The sequence below is a fragment of the Hemitrygon akajei genome, unplaced genomic scaffold (genome assembly GCF_048418815.1).
Source record: "Hemitrygon akajei unplaced genomic scaffold, sHemAka1.3 Scf000045, whole genome shotgun sequence".
Lineage (NCBI taxonomy): Eukaryota > Metazoa > Chordata > Chondrichthyes > Myliobatiformes > Dasyatidae > Hemitrygon > Hemitrygon akajei.
Genome location: NW_027331931.1, coordinates 7412634 through 7433918, shown reverse-complemented (window position 1 = coordinate 7433918; position 21285 = coordinate 7412634). Strand labels below are relative to the sequence as shown.

The window sequence follows — 21285 nt, the reverse complement described above, 5'->3', positions numbered from 1 at the left end:
GTTCCGGCTGGTTTGTTTCTAAAGTGTTACTGTTCGTAACAAAATGCTAGAATCTATCCTGCCATACACTATGATCGTAGCTTACAACTCTTACCCCACCAGTTGCTGCATTCAATTACAGCTCTTGTCGTTCTAGCTAAAAAAAAACGATTCCTGGAAAAATCAGTGAGATGGAAGGTGCAAGCTAATACTTCACAATGAAGTCAAATGTTACAGGAAACTTTACTGATACACTGTACATCATTGCCTCAGTCAAAGTAAGAATTATAAAGCTCAATTGTTTAATCACATATTGTGTACCATTTGTTATTTTGGGGTACAGTACTGATTTGTAACAGGGGACACAACACGCAGCATCCACCCAATTGAGATTTCTTAAGTTTGACTGGGTGGGGAGGGACTATCACCTCCTATTTTAAGCTGCCAGCCGAAGCGAGAATTACATAAGGCTAGATGAATAAGCGAATCGCTTCCCACATTCACAGTAGGTGAACAGCCTCTCCCCAGTGTAAAGTCAGTGATGCACATTTAGTTGATTTGGCTGAGAGAATCTCTTCCCAAAGTCCGAGCAGGTGATCAGTCTCTACCCAGTGTGAATTCGCTGGTGTCCCCGTAGTTGAGGTGACCCAGTGAATCCCTTCCCACAGTCTGAGCAGGAGAACAGCCTCTGTCCAGTGTGAACTAACTTGTGTATCAGTAGGTCAGATGACCGAGTAAACCCCTTCCTACAGTCTGAGCAAGTGAACGGCCTCTCCCCAGTGTGAACTCTCTGATGTACTTTCAGATTAGATGAGCAAGTGAATCCCTTCCCACAGTCTGAGCAGGTGAATGGCTTCTACCCTATGTGAAATCGCTGATTTACCTCCAGTTGAGATGATGAAGTGAATTCCTACCCGCAGTCTGAGCAGGTGAACGGCCTCTCTCCAGTATAAACTCTCCAATGTTCCTTCAGTTTAGATGACTGAGTGCATCCCTTCCCACAGTCTCAGCAGGTGAACGGCCTCTCCCCAGTGTGTACTGACTTGTGTACCAGTAGGTGGGATGACCGAGTAAACCCCTTCCCACAGTCTGAGCAGGTGAACGGCCTCTCTCCAGTGTGAACTCTCTGATGTACCTTCTGTTGAGATGAGCAAGTGAATCCCTTCTCACAATCCGAGCATGTGAATGGCCGCTTCCCGGTGTGAACTGACTTGTGTACCAGTAGGTGCGATGACCGAATGAATCCCTCCACACAATCTGAGCAAAAATGATGATCAAGTGAATCCCTTGTTCCACTTCTTAAATATCTGGACAGAGACAACAAAACTGGTGTGTTGTGTTCATGATTCCAGCAAATCCCTTGTCATTTGTAATCTGTAAAGAGATTTACAACATCCATCAATGAGTGTAGGACAACATTTCAGATGAGATCACTTGAGATTTCAAGGTGTGATCTGGCATCACACTGTTACAGTGAAGTTCAACACAAGTTGGAGAGGGATATCATCTTCTAACTGTGCACAGTGCTGGTATCTGGAATGAACATCAAACTCTCTGATGCTCTTCCTGTCTCTATAAGAATGGGGCATTTCTGCCATCTCCAATCTGTGATCAGGCTCAGTTTGACTCTCTCCATTGGTATTATTCCCTGTTCCCAGTAAGCTGTGTGGGTTCCTGGCCCCAAAGTAACTGAAACACTCTCACACAAATAGCTGGCAGTGCATTCCATGCACCCACCACTCTCTGTGTAGAAAACTTACCCCTGACATCCCCACAGTATCTATTTCAAATCACCTTAAACTATGCCCCCTTATGTGATATTTAAATCAGGTGGGACATTGAGCATTTCTAATCTGTGTAGTTTGTGCTGAAGCCACTGGAATAAATAACTGGAACTGATTACAAGCATCAGATTTCTGTGGTTTCTGAGTTGGGCCACTCTCTGTGTAAAAAAAAAATGAGAGTATAGATAGGGTAAAGTCAAGCAGCTTTTTCCACTGAGTTTGGGTCGGATGACAACCAGAGGTAATGGGTAAGTGGGGAGGGTCAAAATTTAACGGGAACATTTGGAAAAGCTCTTTACTGAAATGGTGGTGAGAGTGTGGAATGAGATACCAGCACAAGTGGTGAATATGAGCTCGGTTTCACCATTTAAAAGAAGTTTGGATGGGAGCCTGAATGGTAGGGGTATGGAGGGCGATGGTCTCAGTGCAGGCAGTTGCATTAAACAGCTTAAATGTTTTTTTCAGCATTGACTAGATGGGCCAAATAGCCTGTTTCTCCACTGAACTTCTCCATGTTTCTGTAACAGAGAAGCTGGCCAAACTTGTTTATAAGGGAAAAGGTAGGAGTGACAATGGAGCAGCAATGGCTGGAGTTTCTGGAGCTGGGAGATGAGCGATCGATACATCACAAAGAAGTGGAAGCATTGGAAAGGCAGGAGGACACAACTGTGGCTGGAATGAGGAGCCAAAACCAACATAAAAGCCAAAGAGAGGGCAAACAAAAGAGCTAAAACTATTGCTAGAAAGCAACAGAAGACAACTAAAAAAAAGTCAGATGAGCTTACGGCGTGGAATGATGATTAATGAGTCAGTCATTAATGAGTCTTGGTAGCACCAAACAGTCTGAGGCATTTATAGGAACAAAATACCCGGGGCCTCAATATCTCCTGAAAGCCACGGTTCCCTGCACCAGTTACGTTTCAACTTTTACGTTGTTAGGCACATACAAACTCTACACCCTCAACATTTCACTTCTGAAGGCCTCCCACTTACTAAGTACTCCTTTGTCAGAAAACAGCCCGTCCCAAACTACACTTGTCAGATCCTTTCTGATACCATCAAAATTGACCTTTCTCCAATAGAGAATCTCAACCCATGGTCCAGACCTCTCTTTTTCCATCTTTATTTTGAATTTCATGTCATTATGATCACTAATTTCTGTCACTAGCCCTGATCATTTCCCAGCAGCTTATTGCACACTTCTATGTACTGATTAAGGGCACATTTGGCAAACTCTATCCCATCTAGTCCTTTTACAGTATGGGAGTCCCAGTCAATATATGGAAAGTTAAAATCACTTACAATCTCAACCTTTGTTTTTTGGCACAGTCTGTGATCTCTCTACAAATTTGTTCCTCTAAATCCCTCAGACTGTTGGGTGTAAACAAGTCCCAATAATGGCTACAATATTATAATTCTCTGTCCTAAGCTCATCTAGCTTTCCTACGATGCTTCTTGCATTGTGATATACACAGCTCAGCACATTCATCGCACCATCCTCAACCATTTGATTGCTGACTCTATCTGAGGTCTGAACAACTTCTGACTGGTGTCAAGAAAACAAACCCTCCGGCATTGTCACAAAAACAAGGGAGCTGATTGTGGATGACAGGAGGAATGGAGACAGGCTAACCCCTACTGACTTCAATAGATCTGGGGTTGAGGGGGTGACCAGCTTTAAGCTCCTTGGCATAAACATCACCGAGGATCTCATAAGCTGACTTGTCAAAGGGTCTCGGCCAAAACGTCGACAGAGCTTCTTCCTATAGATGCAGCCTGGCCTGCTGCGTTCCACCAGCATTTTGTGTGTATTTCCAGCATCTGCAGATTTCCTCGTGTATACGTACCGGTTGTGTTGTGAAAAAAGCACAACAGCACCTCTTTCACCTCAGACAGCTGAAGAAGCTTGGGATGGGGCCCCAAATACTAAGAACTTTCTACAGGAACACAATTGAGAGCATCCTGACTGGCTGCATCACTGCCTGGTATGGGAACTGTACTTCCCTCAATCGCAGGAAACTGCAGACAGCCCAGTGCATCTGCAGCTGTGAACTTCCCACTATTCAATCCATTTACAGAGACAAGTGAGTGAACATGCCCAAAGGTTATTGGGGACCCAGTTCACCACAACCACAAACTGTTCCTGCTGCTACCAGCCAGGAAACGGTACCACAGCGAAAGGACCAACAGGCTCCGGCACATTTGTTATGTGAAAGCTACTTGCTGCCCAGGACAAAGGTTTTTGATGTCATTATGTACCCAGAGAGAATGGGTCAAAACATGTCGTCACGGGTAGAAAAGTCCAAAACAAAAGGAGGTAGAACAAGTAACACACACAAAATGCTGGAGGAACTCAGCATTAGTAAAGAGTACTAATTTCCAGCATCTGCAGATTTTCTCTTGTTTGTGATTGGAAGTGGAACAAATGTGATTTTCTCAACTGGTGATGTAAAAGATTTTGTTCCCTTTCTCCGAGTTCCTAATCCTTACATTTAGATAGCTGGAGCTCAGCTCTGTCTGAGAGATCCATCGCTTCCCATGCCCTCAGCGGCCAGAATCTCCCCGGGGCACCTATACGGATCGTGGGGCTGAGAGAGAGGGAAGAGAGCAGGACTGTCCCGGCATTGCGGGCCATGGTGCCCGCAGTTCACAGCAATTGACCCTCACTCGGTGTTTAAAACAGTCGCCCCGAGATAATCGCTTACCTGCGTCCGAGTGCAGCCGCAACGCTGCCGAGGCCTTTTGCAAAATGCGCGCATGCGTGATATTCGTCAACGTCATCAACCTTGACGCCTGCGCATATCATCGATGCTTCAGCGCCGGCGAAACTTTTAATGCACGGTGTAACGTTCTCGCTCGGGTGTGAAGTAACGCCGAGGTAAACGTCGAGATAAACCAGAATCAATGCAAACGAGACCGCAGTAAGATTAACCATTTACTGTTCACTCTTCACATTAACGCATGGTGAAAACTGTTGAAAAACAATACAAGATTGGTACAGTGTTTGTTCCCTTCTAAATATCACATTTACATTGTGAATACTTGCAAAAGTAAAACTACAATAACTACATTACATTAAAGTGCAGCATACAGTCAGAATCTAGCTGCTCCATTGGCTGCTTTAGATACACTTCAATACAAACTATCCCGACTCTTTAACTGACGAAAAGGTAAACCTTACCGACCGTCGTTACTTTTAACAGAATCGGCGTTAACATTTTAACTCAAAATACCGATTATCTAATGACTTACAGCGTTGCTTTCACTGTGTCTTTGGTGCATAGAGAGACCCTAGTCAGCGTTATGGTGGCACATGAGAGTGACCCCCACCCTTGCGTGAATCTCAAACCGGTAATTCCCCACAAGACGCGGCGAACCCGGATGTGACGTCATCGCAGCCGCGATGTATTACAGACAAATCAATTGATTTAAACAATCCTAACTTTAACTGAAAAATGCTAACAAATTACTACGCGAAAATATTATAAACTAAATAACTGCCATAAAGGCAGCACACACGGCATTAAGGGTAATCACAGTGCCATTAACAGTTTCTGCAAGCACTGGTTCCATGTCCATACCTCAGTATTTTTTTTGTATATAGAAAACTCAGCAGCTGTTTTCACGCAGAAAGCGGCTCACAGAAACAATATACTGTGTCTGCCGGGTAAAATGCTTCACAGATCTGACGTTGAAATTCCACCGCGTCTGGATGTTTCCGTCCCAAGTGGAGTCGAAGCACGGAATGACATTCTTTTATAGAATAATCTGTTACCAATAATGGCAACAACCTGTAAAGTGACTGGCATCAATTACCACTAATTAACAATTTTTTCTCTGCTGTAGCGAACCGCAATGCCAATGGGGAAATAACTGAATTTAGTTCGTAGATGCAAACGCAGCACCTGTCATGAAGCCTCTCGGGACGGCCGATGCTGGGACCGCAACACCAAGTACGATGTTGTCAAACTACTCGGTGCAATGACAGGACGTTACAGTTTTATACAGTTCTGGTCACCGAATTATAGGAAAGATATCAATAAATTAAAGAGAGTACAGAGACGATTTACTAGGGTGTTACCTGGGTTTCAGCACTTAAGTTACAGAGAAAGGTTGAACAAGTTAGGTCTCTATTCATTGGAGCGTAGAAGGTTGAGGAGGGATTTGATCGAGGTACTTAAAATTTTGAGAGGGATAGATAGAGTTGACGTGAATAGGTTGTTTCCATTGAGAGTAGGGGAGATTCAAACGAGAGGACATGATTTGAGGGTTAGGGGGCAAAGGTTTAAGGGAAACACGCGGGGTATTTCTTTACTCAGAGAGTGATAGCTGTGTGGAATGAGCTTCCTGTAGAAGTAGTAGAGGCCAGTTCAGTTGTGTCATTTAAGGTAAAATTGGATAGGTATATGGACAGGAAAGGAGTGGAGGGTTATGGGCTGAGTGCGGGTAGGTGGGACTAGGTGAGATTAAGAGTTCGGCACGGACTAGGAGGGCCGGGATGGCCTGTTTCCGTGCTGTGATTGTTATATGGTTATATGGTTATGGTTATCTGAGCAGGTAGTAGTGTGTAATCCTGTGGGCGAGTCCTCAGCGCTGATTCCACTCTAACCCTGCGAGTGGAGACTCTGCTCCGGTGCATTGACAGGACGTTATCTGAGCAGGTAGTAGTGTGTAATCCTGTGGGTGACTCCTCAGCGCTGATTCCACTCTAACCTTGCGAGGGGAGACTCTGCTCCGGTGCAAATGATCGAAACTTTAATTGAACAATAAAGTCAGCACTCCCTTGTCGTTTCTCTGTGATCACGCATCCTTAATATGATTCACTGTTACTTTGTGCCGGTGATAAATTTTTCACGATATGCCACATCAACATTACCGTTATTGGCGCAAACCGTCACTGTCTGCGTTGTTCCCGGAGTCAGCGGAAAACACAGATGCCGGCAAGTATGCGGCCCGAGGTAGAAAACAAATACCCTGTATTACAGACCCGATCCTCCACCGCTGCTGTCGCGTTTACTCACAGAGACAGGGGGAAAAAAAAACAGAAAATATTCTACAACGTTGGTTTTAATGCATAACAATGCCAGTAACAATATTCAATATGTTTTTGAGTTACCAGAACATTTGTAAAGTTGGACTTGACAAACTAACTGAGGGAAGAAGGTAACGTGCATATTAAGCTGCTAAACAGAGATGAACCGCGTAATGGGACATAATTCACGTGCACAGTAAAGCATCAGGATATATAAAGTGAGCTATTCCTGAAGTCCGCTGTTCATCGTGTTTAGACAGAGGAACATGCAGAAGCAGGGGGCGGGGGTTCTTTGACATTTCATGAAACATCAGTTTACAACGGGAATTCCTCGTCAATTCAGCCACCGGACATCAGGAACAGAGTGAAGGTCCGAGGAGAGACGCTTTCGAAAGAACGCAGCATTCTGAAACCAGCATCAATAGCTGAGCTTTTGTCTGTGCAGTGGCTTGAAATTACAGCTGCACGAATATCTGCGTGTCGGGAAAGTGGATTCATGGTATATCCGGGAGCAGTCTGGCACTACCTGCCGAACCCCTTTGTACGGGCATGAGAATAAAATGATTAATTGTGCGCAGCGACCCCCTCCGCGAGGATCTGTATATCATGGATTGTATGACTAATCAAGATAAAGTGCCCCCACCCAAAAGGTCGATATTACCCCACAAATGCTGCTTGGCATGTTCGGTTCCTTCAGCGTTGTCCCGGTTGCTCATACATTCAACCAAATGAGTTGCCGGGCTTGCTCAAGGCCAAGTTAGGAGACGCCAAATTCAATAGGTAATTCCTAGTTCGTGCTTGGAAAAAATATTCAGTTTTTGCCAATTGAGAAGATCTTTACCCCTCTGGAAAACATCCCGCAGTGGCATTTGGTCACAGAGTCATCGAGAAGTCCGGCACTGAAACAGGCTCTCCTGCTCATCCTCCAGCGCCGAACCGATCCTCTCCCTAGTCCCGTGGACATTGCACCTGGACCATGCCGTCCATAACCCTCCCATTCATGTCGGTTCCAATTTCCTCTTCAATGTTGAAATCGCACCTTATCCACCACTTCCTCAGGAATCTCGTTCAACACTCTCACCGCCGCACGACGGTTCCGCCGCGTATTGCCACGAAATATTTCACCTTTGTGAACTTATGTGCCTTCGCTTTTCTCGAATCAAACCCCAGTGAAAATGTCCGCTTATATTTACCCTATCGATATGCCGTTTAGGTAGCATCCAAACTGATAGAATCAAGATCGTTTTCTCTAACTTCCAGTAATGCCTCATACCACCCACTTCGCCACTTGACATCCCCCTTTCCCTCTCTCACCTTATCCCCTTGTCCGCCCATCACATCAATCATCTTCCCAGCTCTTTACCTTATCCCTTCCCCTTCATGTTTCACCTATCACCTTGAGTTTCTCTTTGCCCTCTCTCGATCTTTTAACCCGACTCCTCAGCTGTTTTTATTTCTCCAGTCCTACAGAAGGCTTTCAGCCCGAAACGTCGAATGTACTCTTTTCCATAGATGTTGCCTGGCCTGCTGAGTTCCTCCAGCATTTTGTCTATAAAATCCTTGGATACAGCCCATTCCATCACAGGAAACACCCAAGCTGCCAGACGCGAAAATCCCTTTCCACCATTGAACGCCTAAGACCAGACGACACAGGAGCAGAACCCATCGAGTCTGCTTTGCCTTTCCATCATGGCTGATCCCGGATCGCACTCAAACCCAGAAATACTCCTTCTTGCCATATCCTTTTGACGCCCTGACCAATCAGGAAGAATATCAAGTACCGCCTCAGATATACCACTGAGCTCTTGCTGCTCTCGGTTTTCGGACTACCCTGGTCATGGGGTATGAAGGGAAGTATCTGGACAAACAGGAACAATAGCGATAGTCAGTATGGGCCAGTCCGTAGTAGGTCATGTCTAACCAATCTTACAGATCTTTACCAGGTAGTTACCCGCAATGCTGTAGAAGAAATTTGTCAGGTTTCCGTGTGGGAGGATGCTTCAGAAGATTCAATCGCTCGGCTCTCACAATGAGGAATTAAATTGGATTCGCCATCGGGTACGTTGGGGAAGCTAGAGTGCGGTAATGGATGGTTGTCTCTCTGACTGGGGACCTGCGATGAGCGGAGTGCCCAAGGGATCGTTGCTGCGTCCGTTCTTGTTTCTCATCTATATCAATGATCTGGATAATAATGCCGTTAGCTAGATCAGCAAATTTGCCAATGACAGCAACATTACGGGTGTAGTCGACAGCGAGGAAGAGTACCGGAGCATGAAGCGGGACCTGGACTGGCTGGAAAAATGGAAAAATTTCCCCATGGGGATGAATAAAGTATCTATCTATCTATCTATCTATCTAAATGTCAGATCGGATTTAACACACACAACTGTTAGATACTGCCCTTTGTGAGGACCATCCAGGGTTGGTCCGACACAATGAGAAATAGGGCACTGAGGAGTACGATAGAACAAACGAATCTGGGAATGCAGGTCCATAATTCAATGAAAGTTGTGGCGCAGTTAGACAGGGTCATAAAGCTTTCCGCACATTAGCCTTCATAGACCAAAGTATGGAGTACAGGAGTTGGGATGTTACGTTGCTATGGTTTAAGGATTTATTGGGGCCCAATTGGGAAAATTGTGTACGGTTGGGCTCAAACACCTGCAGGAATGATGCAAATAAGATTGAAATAATGCAGAAAAAAAATTACAAAGCTATTGCCGGGACTGGATGTTTTTAATTAAAAGGAAAGATTGTAGATGTCAGCACTTTATTCCCGAGCGGGTAGAAGACTGAGGGGAGATTTGATAGAGGTATACAACATTATGAGACGTAGAGAGAGAGTAAATGCAAGCGGGATTTCGCCACTGATGTTGGGTGAGAATACAACTAGAGATCATGGGCGAATGGTGAAATGTGAAACGTTTAAGGGAAACATGAGGGGAAACTTCTTCACCCGGAGGGTCAACAGAGTTTAGATAGTGCTGTGAACGCAAATGGTAATTGAGATTCCGATGTCAAAGTTTAAGAGATGATTGGAGAAGTACACGGATGAGATGGGATATGGATGGCCACTGTCCGGGTGAGGTCGATGGCAGTAGGCAGTGTAAATAATTCCTCATTGACCTGACGGGCTAAAGACCCTGTTTCTGTGCAGTGGTTTCCCATGGCTGTCTGACTGTATGTCTGGGTTAGAACTTTAGTGTCTCACAGCACCAACCAATCTAGAAAGTCGTTGATACTGTTCGATCCCTCTGTCCTTGCACACACTGAAGCGTGGAGACTGAGTTAATGGATGGTTATAACGTGAGGAGATGGAAGCTGTGGAAATTGTTTATTCTGTATTCTCCAACAGTCTGCGATGGTTTTCAAGAAAGACAAGTGTGAGACCGGGTACTTGCTTTGCCTTCGCTGCGTTTTTAGTTTGTGTAGTTTTATGTGTTTCATTTAAAATTGATTTCAGAGGGAGACACGGATTCCACACCGGCCATGTGAATTCAGGGTTACATGGTTCGAAATATGAGCATATCCTCACCCGATACGATAAAACCACTATTCCGAGGTAAATTGATATTAGGATAAAATGGTGTGTACTTGAAGTGGGAATTTGGAATTGGCATTTTGGAAGGCTGGTTCTTTTCATGAGCAGCAAGAGCTGCTGCTCAACACTTTGAAATGCTGGTTTTAAGTTGTAGGTCTCCACTGGAAAAGATGCTTTGAAGTCATTGTAGCTTTTGCCCTGCAATGTGTAAATGACAGGTCAGTTCAGAAACGCGCTGGTGCAGTCAGTCGCTCAGCGATTTGCTTACGTCATCAGCCCTAATTCCATTAATTATCCAGGTGCTGCTGTGTGATCAGATTAAATCGATTATTTCCTCAGCCCTATTTCTCGGAGCTCTGTAACTGCAGACTCGCAATAGAGCTGTAAAGTGTACCGAAGTTTCGACTCTCCTTGCGGAACACGGCTGCCCTTTGTCTTCCAGCTAGAATTCACTCTGTCTACTACATCATCTGCCTTCTGTTAGGAAGCCAATTCTAAATCAACGAAACCAGGTTTCCTTGGATCCCATGCCTCCTGACTTTCTGAATGAGTCTACTTCCGGGAAATGATCAAACTGATCATACTCCTTGGTCATATCCCCGTGTAAGGTGAATGGACGGGAGTTCTGCCCAATTGTTCTGACATGCTGACCCGCGGAGAGATCTGTCACCTGATCCGTTCTCTTGTCTAATATTAGATCCTGTCTGGACTGTTCGCTAGACCGCCTTTCATTTTATATTGACATGAACCCTTCCAGCACACAACTGAGAGATTATGCCAGACCTTTTACCCAGGGAAGGTGCCAATGAATATTGTGGAAGTTTCACTTACCCGTGACAATAACATGGTACATGTCCAAGATCCGCTTCCCGATCGGTTCCTCACCGTTCCTGTTGCAGTTTTTTTTGTTAATCTGGTGGGCGGCTGTACAGAATACTCCAAATGTTGCGATCGCGCCCTTCATGTTTCTGTGTTCGTCTCACAGTCAATTAACAAACGAACGCTCCACGTTGTCCTCCCTTTCTGCAGCTGCGGTACCATCCCTGGTTTCCCATCGCACTCCCTTTACACTCTGTTACCCGACCCTGTCCATTTTGAAACATCTAAACCCCGAAAGTCCTGAAGCCATCCCTGCCCTTGTGACAGTCGAGTGTCTGTGATAGTTTGGAACATACTTCAAGCAAACGGACAATCACGCCAGAAGCATTGAGTGTTTGTATTGTTAACTACCTGAACTGTATGAAGTCAGCAATCTTCCGCCATTTCTGCAATTTTCGGATGACCAGGCATATGATTGTTTGAATTATTGACATATCTGCCAAAGCTGTACATTGTAAAACGGCTTTATTTGAAAACTCCGCTGAACTGCCATTGGAGGTGGGCGTTATCTACACAGATGACCATTTAATGTAAACACATACTTCATTCCATTCCTCAGCTCTTCTCTGAATTTCCTCTGTGTCAGTGTATAGATACAAGTATTGGTACACATGCTGAGAAATTGTAACATGTACCCAAATTGTTGTAGGATGTATACCGGGGAACTCAAATATCTGTCCTCGTAAAAATAGTTTTGCACTTGCCATTTTAGAGAACGGGCTACATGGGGCATCCAAAATAATATGAAATTAGCTGATATAGAAAACAACAAAATCATCGATTTTCTGCGCTTTTCCACCTCGGCATCTTTCTGATCGTCGCTGCTGTACCGAAGCTTTCTGCGGACTCTATTTGCCACAACGATATACCTTACGGTTAACCCGTTAAACACCAGGATTAAACCGATTGGTATCAATGGTGTTAAAATGCTCTCCAATAATTCGTATCCTCTCCACACGGGTAAAGTAGCGTACTCATATGTGAGGGCGCAACGCCAGGGCATGTTGTCAATGATGACGTAAGGTTCAATGGCAAAGTATAACGGGACACATTTCCCGCAGCTCGCTATAACCACGATCACCATAACCACCGTTGCCGTTCTCTCGGTGCAGTATCGCTCCCGCAGTTTTCGGCAACATATTGCGATGAACCGATCGAAGGTAAAACTGACGGTAAACCAAACAGAACAGTCCTGCGTTATAGCCGCAAATACCAGTGTCAGAGCGCATACAGGAGTGATGAGCAGGGATCTGGAATAAATGTAGATATTGTTGGTCTGATCCACTAAAGCAATAACGATAACCACCATCAGATCCGCTGTTGCCATTCCAACCAGGTAACGGGTGATGCATTTGGAGAGTCCGCATTTTCCCCGAGATAGGATCACAATCGCCGTTAAATTAACTGCAAGAAATTTGGAAACAAAATAGAAATATGGTCAGTTCCCTGAATGCTCCCATTCTACCGATGCTATGCAGGGTATGGTCTGTTTAGAAGTGGAAAGCCGGAATCCAGTGTGTGCGGTCTCGGTCGCTGCACTCCGTCTGGAGGACAATGACGGATGTGAGTGTCAGTGGATTGGCGACCTTCCCACAGTTTAGAGCGAGGCATCCGAGTTCCACGACTCACGGACCGGTGAGCAGTCGATCGCTCCTGTAAACAACACCATGCCCATTATTAGAGGTGAAATAGCTGAAGGGATTGTTTGTAACGGTGACAATGTTGAGTCAATGAGATATAAAGCACGAGTTCTCATTTACTGACTTACAGAAGAACAGACCTACGTGTCGAAAATAGACTGGACCGTCATTTAAATAAGCTGCCACATTGTTATAAGGTCGAAGTGTCTGCACTGATAGAAACTCGGAACTAGAAAAGCAGAGATCACTTCAGGAAGCCCAGCGAGGTGAAATTATGAAACAATGTCAATATCAGCACGAACATATTTAACAATAAAAGAGAACACTATGATCAAAGTATGGAAAATGGAAATAAAACCATTAGATCCCTGAATCCTCCATTCCTGAAACACGTTTCAGCCGACGGTAGCATCTGTGCTCAGTAACAGTGCGGATACCGCAGCAGAGTAACGACGGCACCATACATAAAGTGACCAGCTCCGGCATCTTACCGGGGACACCAACCGCTACAAGTGTGGGATAGTAAATGGCCGCGATGTAGTAAATCGCTGGATATCCCATATTCCGTCAGAAGCAGCGTTCAGTTGTACGGAGCGTTTCAGCTGCTCAGATGGACTGGTGATCGGTTTAGCAGACTTTTATTGAGGAGAGAGCAATTCCACTGAGGCAATTAGCGTGGCCATCACGTCAGGGACATTAGTGACAACCAACTGCACAAACACTTACGTTAAACTATTTTTACTCACTGTTCCCGTGTCATGAATTAAACTCCTCAAGGGATATTGCAATCTATGTCCAAGTACCTTACTACAAAATATGATGTGCTTTTTTCCAGGTTATTTTCCATTTTACCTTGCTTCAGCTATATCTGTGTTGCTTTTAAAGTAGGTATTCATCTTGAAGTCATTTATTTTGTAACATTTGCCGGAGCACATTCGCTTCTGAGTTTGCAGAACCGGCGATACACCCCCCAATGTCCACAGTCTGGGCCGGACCCTGTTTGGGAGGTCGGCCTCTGTGCCGCGGTGCCGGAAACTCGACCGGTTGCGCCAAGTTCACATGGGTCGGTTTGAGTCGGTCCACCGAGAAAACCTCCTCTCTCCCCCCAACGTCCAGCACGAACGTGGACCTGTCGTTTCTGATCACCGTAAACGACCCCTCGTAGGGCCGTTGCAGCGGTGGCCGATGCCCGCCCCGTCGTACAAACACAAACTTACAGTTCTGCAGGTCTTTGGGTACGCAGGTCGGGTTCTGCCCATGCTGCGAAGTGGGTATGGGGGCCAGGTCACCGAGTCTCTCGCGTAGTCTGCCCAGGAGCGCTACGGGTTCTTCCTCTTGCCCCCTTGGGGCTGGTATGAACTCCCCGGGGACGACCAGGGGTGCGCCGTACACCAACTCGGCCGACGAGGCGTGCAGATCGTCTTTGGGCGCCGTGCGGATGCCGAGTAGGACCCAGGAAAGCTCGTCCGCCCAGTTAGCTCCTCTCAGGCGGGCCAAGAGAGCCGACTTCAGGTGACGGTGGAAACGCTCCACCAGTCCGTTCGACTGTGGGTGGTAGGCAGTGGTGTGGTGCAGCTGTGTCCCCAACAGGCTGGCCATCGCTGACCACAGGCTGGAGGTGAACTGGGCGCCTCTGTCGGAGGTAATGTGGGCCGGTACACCAAAGCGGGACGCCCAGGTGGCGAGCAGTGCCCGGGCGCAAGATTCGGAGGTGGTGTCGGTGAGTGGGATCGCCTCTGGCCATCTTGTGAACCGGTCCACGATAGTCAGGAGGTGCCGCGCTCCGCGCGACACTGGCAGAGGGCCCAAGATATCCACATGAATGTGGTCGAAACGCCGGTGGGTGGGGTGGAACTGCTGCGGCGGAGCTTTGGTGTGTCGCTGCACCTTGGCCGTCTGGCAGTGCAGGCACGTTCTGGCCCAGTCACGGACCTGCTTGCGGAGTCCGTGCCAAACGAACCTGCTGGAGACCATCCGGACAGTAGTGCGGATGGAGGGGTGCGCCAAGTTATGAATGGAGTCGAAAACGCGTCGTCGCCAAGGTGCCGGGACGAAGGGACGGGGCTGGCCGGTGGCAACGTCACAGAGTAGGGTCCTCTCACCTGGGTCTACGGGGAGGTCCTGGAGCTGCAAGCCGGAGACTGCTGTTCTGTAACACGGGATCTCCTCATCTGCCTGCTGTACCTCTGCCAGCGCCTCAAAGTCTACCCCTTGGGAAAGGGCGTGAATGTTAGGGCGAGAGAGTGCATCCGCCACGACATTGTCCTTACCCGAGACGTGCCGGACGTCCGTCGTGTATTCAGAGATGTAGGACAGATGGCGCTGCTGGCGGGACGACCAGGGATCGGACACCTTCGTGAACGCAAAGGTAAGCGGCTTGTGGTCCGTGAACGCGGTGAAGGGCCTACCTTCTAAGAAGTACCTGAAATGCCGGATTGCCAGGTATAGCGCCAACAGTTCCCGGTCGAAAGCACTGTATTTGAGCTCGGGTGACCGCAGGTGTTTGCTGAAAAACGCCAGGGGTTGCCAGCGGCCCGCGATGAGCTGCTCCAATACCCCACCGACTGCCGTGTTAGATGCGTCCACTGTGAGGGCGGTAGGGACGTCCATTCTGGGGTGCACTAGCATCGCGGCGTTCGCCAAGGCTTCTTTCGTTTGAATGAAAGCGGCGGCGGACTCCTCGTCCCAGGTAATGTCCTTGCCCGGACCGGACAGCAGGGCGAACAGGGGGCGCATGATCCGGGCTGCTGAAGGGAGGAAGCGGTGGTAGAAATCGACCATACCTACGAATTCCTGAAGGCCTTTGATCGTGGTGGGTCGGGGGAAATGGCGGACCGCATCTACCTTAGCGGGCAGAGGGCTTGCCCCGTCTGCAGTAATCCGGTGGCCCAGGAAGTCAATGGTGCCGAGCCCGAACTGGCATTTGACTGGGTTGATTGTTAGACCGTACTCACTCAGTCGGGCGTAGAGTTCACGGAGGTGGGACAGATGCTCCTGACGACTGCTGCTGGCTATGAGGATGTCGTCCAAATAGATGAATGCGAAGTCCAGGTCGCGTCCCACCGCATCCATTAACCGCTGGAACGTCTGTGCGGCATTCTTCAGGCCGAACGGCATGCGGAGGAACTCAAAAAGGCCGAACGGGGTGATGAGAGCCGTTTTGGGGACGTCGTCCGAATGCATCGGGATTTGATGGTATCCTCGGACGAGGTCTACCTTGGAGAAGATCTGTGCGCCGTGCAGGTTTGCTGCAAAGTCCTGAATGTGCGGCACAGGGTAGCGGTCCGGTGTGGTAGCCTCGTTCAGCCTGCGGTAGTCGCCGCACGGTCTCCAGCCCCCTGTCGCTTTGGGCACCATGTGCAGGGGGGAGGCCCATGGGCTGTCGGACCGCCGGATGATCCCCAATTCCTCCATCCTCTTGAACTCCTCCTTCGCCAGTCGGAGCTTGTCCGGGGGAAGCCGCCGAGCGCGGGCGTGGAGAGGTGATCCCTGGTTCAGGATGTGGTGCTGTACGCCGTGTCGGGGCATGGCTGCCGCGAACTGGGAAATCCGCCAGGACCCTGGTGAAGTCGTTGTCGGACAGCGTGATGGAGCCGAGGGGAAGGGCTGGCAACTGGGCTTCACCCAGGGAGAACGTCTGAAAGGTCTCGGCGTGAACCAGTCTCTTCCTGGGCAGCTCGACCAGTAGGCTGTGAGACCGCAGAAAATCCGCACCCAGAAGCGGTTGGGCTACGGCGGCCAGTGTGAATTCCCACGTGAACTGGCTGGAGCCGAACCGTAGCTGCACCGGACGGGTGCCATAAGTCCTTATAGTGCTGCTGTTCAAGGCCCTCGGGGGGGGGGGGGGGGGGACCCGGTGCCCTGCTGCGGGTGTCGTAACTCGTCGGAAGTAAGACGCTGATCTCGGCACCGGTGTCGACCAAAAAACGGCGTCCCGACCGCTTGTCCCACACATACAGGAGGCTATCCCGATGGCCAGCCGCCGTAGCCATCAGCGGCGGCTGGCCCTGGCGTTTCCCGGGAACTTGCAGGGCGGGCGACAGTGGCGGGCTTCCGCGCTCCACCGCTGGTGGTAGAAGCACCATTGTTCGTTGGGCTCCTCACCCCTGCCTCTGGGGTTAGCGGGCTCTGCGGCCGGGCCTGGACTGGTCTGCTGCTGGGAGCGTGGCCGGGTGATCAGTGCGATGGACGCCCCACTCACCTTCTTGGGTTCCACAGCAAGTCCGCCCGGGCTGCCACCTTCCGGGGGTCGCTGAAATCCGCGTCGGACAGCAGCAGGCGTATGTCCTCGGGCAGCTGCTCCAGGAATGCCTGCTCAAACATAAGGCAGGGTGTGTGTCCGCCGGCCAGAGACAACATCTCATTCATTAAAGCCGATGGAGGTCTGTCCCCCAAACCATTCAGGTGCAGTAAACGGGCAGCCCTCTCGCGCCGTGAGAGTCCGAAAGTCCTTATGAGCAGGGCTTTGAATTCCCAGTGCTTGCCGTCCGCTGGGGGAGACTGTATGAACTCCTCAACCTGAGCCGCACTGTCCTGGTCGAGGGAGCTCACCACGTAGTAGTACCGTGTGTCCTCTGAGGTTATCTGCCGAACGTAGAATTGGGTTTCTGCTTGCTGGAACCATAGGTGAGGTCGCAGCGTCCAGAAGCTTGGCAGTTTCAACGAAACAGCATGAACAGATGCGGCGTCGGTCATCTTCGGCCCAAATATCGTTTGGGCCGTCGGGGTCACCAATTGTAGCGGTGTGCTACACGCAGCGCTAAAATAACAACACAGAGTCGGTGAGCTGCAGTTACATAAAGATTTTATTCGAACTTCGCGGCCTCGCTTTAAAGTCTTTCTGATCCCGCCCTCCCCGGGCGCGGATGCTGTAGGGGGCACGTATTCACAGTTCTGTCCCGCGCGCGGATGCTGCAGGGGGCACGTATTCACAGTTCTGTCCCGCGCGCGGATGCTGTAGGGGGCACGTATTCACAGACCCGCGCGGGCTTTTCCCCTTGCTGGTGAAGCAGACTTGGCGCCCTTTTGGGACTGGCCTTTATGCCGGCGCGCTGGCTATTTGTGAGCCGGTTCGAGTGCGCTAGGAAGTGGGTCACCACGGCGTGTTATTTCCCCACTGACATTACGGTTCGTTAGAGCAGAGATATTTTTGTTAAAAATATAAAAATAGTGCTAATAGTAATTAGCACTAGTCACTGTACAAGTTGTTTTCATTATTGGTGACCGATTTTTCTATAAAAGTACGTCATTCTGAGCTTCAGCTACATTTAGGAGGGAAACATCCAGACGCGGTGGACTCTCAACAACGTGTGATCGGTGAAGGGTTTTACTTTGCAGGCGTAAAAGAAATTTGCTCTTTGGGCTTTGTTATAACTGTTTGAGTTTATTTACTGGCTATTTACAACTTTTATGAAATTTAGAAATTGACATAATTCCAAACAGAACAGCCTTGGATTAACAATGTTTCCAGACAGGGATATTTGTTATACAGTCATTGTAATTGTCGGTATCCCGGGTAAGTACCTTTGCATTACTTATACGGAAGCAGAGACCTCACGCCGCTCTCAACTACTGATGAGTGAGTGAGTGAGTGAGTGAGTGTGCCTGTCTGTGAGCTGCTGATTGTGCATCGGTGAACAGTGGCAGGCATGCAATGATGTTTGTCCAACGGAGCAAATTATAGGAGGTTAGCGCGACGTGCGGGGGAATTAGCTCAAATGGTAGAGCGCTCGCTTAGCATGCGAGAGGTAGCGAGATCGATGCTCGCATTCTCCATTGGCATTTTGTATTCAGAGGATTCGTCGCACCAAATCCCTGATCTTGGAATGCACAAAAGATGCGGTTGGCGCAGAGCGAGCGGGAAGTGCCTCAGTCAAAGGGCCGGGAGAAAATGTCGTAGGTTTGCTGCGTTGAAAGCAGATAGGAGGAAAAGCTGTCTGGCAGCTGGTGTTTCAGTAATGCATGAGCTGCAGGCGACGATTCAGGCATAAATCAGGTGAGTGGTTAGAAGGACATTGCCCTGGTTACTGGGTGAAAAGAGAAAGCTGAGTAACCTTTGATTTGAACGGGCGAGGACAATCAAAGAGCTGTGTTGGAATCGTAGTGTCCCTAGAATTGTCAGAAGCGCGGTGATATGCGTCATCCCGTGGCCTGTGGCCCCCAGTGCTGGAAGGACGAGATAGTTGCCATAGGCAGGCTTTTGCCATCGGTCGACAGATGCCAGGCTGAAATCTGCATAATGATTGTCGGTAGGAGCCAACGTGGAGAAACTTGGTGTCGCTTTTCCTTCGATAGCTCAGTTGGTAGAGCGGAGGACTGTAGAGGAAATAGAGTCATCCTTAGGTCGCTGGTTCGATTCCGGCTCGAAGGATCAGGACTTCTTTTACTGCGCCCATCATCAATTCCAGACCACAGCCTCGCCATGATTGAAATTGTCCCCCGCGAACGTGGCATTTGTGGACAAGCAGCTGGAATTTATTTTACAGCATGTTAACATCATTTTGAAATTATGCTAAAATCTTTCGAAATCTTTGGTAATATAATGATGAATTTAACTGTATTAATGAATATAATCCATAAATGGGTAAACGCTAAACTAACCACATTTACATTGAAACATTTTAGCTTCAGCGTACGTGCATTGTCATTGTTTCAAGTTACAACACTGTCACAAATGGTCACAATGAAGACAGAATGGCAGAAGTTCGCTGATGACACGGCCATAGTGGGGTGTGTAAGGAATGGACAGGAGGAGGAGGAGTATAGGAAACTGATACAGGACTTTGTGATATGCTGCAACTCAAACTACCTGCGTCTCAATATCACCAAGACCAAGGAGATGGTGGTGGACTTTAGGAGATCTAGGCCTCATATGGAGCCAGTGATCATTAATGGAGAATGTGTGGAGCAGGTTAAGACCTACAAGTATCTGGGAGTACAGTTAGACGAGAAGCTAGACTGGACTGCCAACACAGATGCCTTGTGGAGGAAGGCACAGAGTCGACTGTACTTCCTTAGAAGGTTGGCGTCATTCAATGTCTGCAGTGAGATGCTGAAGATGTTCTATAGGTCAGTTGTGGAGAGCGCCCTCTTCTTTGTGGTGGCGTGTTGGGGAGGAAGCATTAAGAAGAGGGACGCCTCACGTCTTAATAAGCTGGTAAGGAAGGCGGGCACTGTCGTGGGCAAAGTACTGGAGAGTTTAACATCGGTGGCTGAGCAAAGGGCGCTGAGTAGGCTACGGTCAATTATGGAAAACCCTGAACATCCTCTACATAGCACCATCCAGAGACAGAGAAGCAGTTTCAGCGACAGGTTACTATCGATGCAATGCTCCTCAGACAGGATGAAGAGGTCAATACTCCCCAATGCCATTAGGCTTTACAATTCAACCGCCAGGACTTAAGAACTTTTTTTTAAAAGCTATTATTAATGCTTTTTGAGATAGTTCTTACTGAGTTAAGTATTGTATGTAATTAGTTTTTGCTACAACAAGTGTATGGGACATTGGAAAAAAGGTTGAATTTCCCCATGGGGATGAATAAAGTATCTATCTATCTATCTATCTAAGTCGGTCGCTCACTGTTCAGAAACCACCATCGCCGTCCCGTCAGAACATTTCACTGTTGCATCCTCCCTGTCAATTGTGACTGTCTGACAGTGTTTACGTGTGTTGTGTGTTATGTTTTGTCATCGTTTGACTTGCATATTACAGATTAAAAAAAAAACATTACAAGTGCCGAGCACTTTTAAGACCGTGTAACGATGTTCTGCTCAGAGCAATGGTTTGTCCCCGAATCAGTAAAATAAAACTGAGGGAAGGTTGCTGCGGTGCGAGATCTTGTTTTCAGAATCTGACCCTGCAATCGAATAGTAACCCAGACTTTCGGAAAGAAGTGTAGATGCGCACTTCAATTACACTCCCCCTCTCCTTGGAGATACCGCGCTTGGAGTTCTGTGAACAGTCTTGGTCGCCCTGTTAAAGGAATGGCAGAAGTCCGCTGAAAAGAGTGCAGACAGTATTCACAGAGATGCTGCAGGGACTCTCGGGGTTGAGTTACAGGGAGAGGTTCGGCCGAGTGGCATTTTATTAAGGGCAGAATGTAGCTGGATTCCGAGCGACGTTTCGTCACATAGAAGTTGCTCTGTGTATTGAACAGCCTGAGAAAGGAAATGGGCTTTACAGAGTCATTAATAATATTTAAAATACAGGTGGACAGTTTGACGAATCTGATCCAATCACGGACAACGGTATCAGGTGGCCATGTCGGTCGGCATGGAGATATTGGGCCGAAGGACCCGTTTCTGTGCTCCATCATTCTTGGACTCTGCTCATCGCTGCTGCATCTGTGAACGTGAAGAGATTAATGTGAGCATGCGCTCCTGTAAAACGCTTTATGCTGCGGTCACGTGTTCAAACAAACAAAGTATCTT

The 21285-nt window shown here is 48.1% G+C and overlaps 1 long non-coding RNA gene and 2 other non-coding genes across 3 annotated transcripts; 2 read left to right on the top strand and 1 right to left on the bottom strand.

The window, feature by feature from the left end:
* Positions 1 to 4685: 4685 nt before the first annotated feature.
* On the bottom strand, positions 4686 to 5274 carry LOC140720669 (uncharacterized). Its single transcript, XR_012097242.1, has 2 exons — positions 5016 to 5274; positions 4686 to 4734 (listed from the first exon to the last, which is right to left on the bottom strand). It is a non-coding gene; the product is annotated as an uncharacterized lncRNA (long non-coding RNA).
* A 13283-nt stretch (positions 5275 to 18557) lies between these two features.
* Positions 18558 to 18630, top strand: trnaa-agc (transfer RNA alanine (anticodon AGC)). Its single transcript has one exon. It is a non-coding gene; the product is annotated as a tRNA-Ala (tRNA).
* A 509-nt stretch (positions 18631 to 19139) lies between these two features.
* On the top strand, positions 19140 to 19225 carry trnay-gua (transfer RNA tyrosine (anticodon GUA)). The gene is given in 2 exon segments: positions 19140 to 19176; positions 19190 to 19225. It is a non-coding gene; the product is annotated as a tRNA-Tyr (tRNA).
* The last annotated feature ends 2060 nt before the right edge of the window (positions 19226 to 21285 follow it).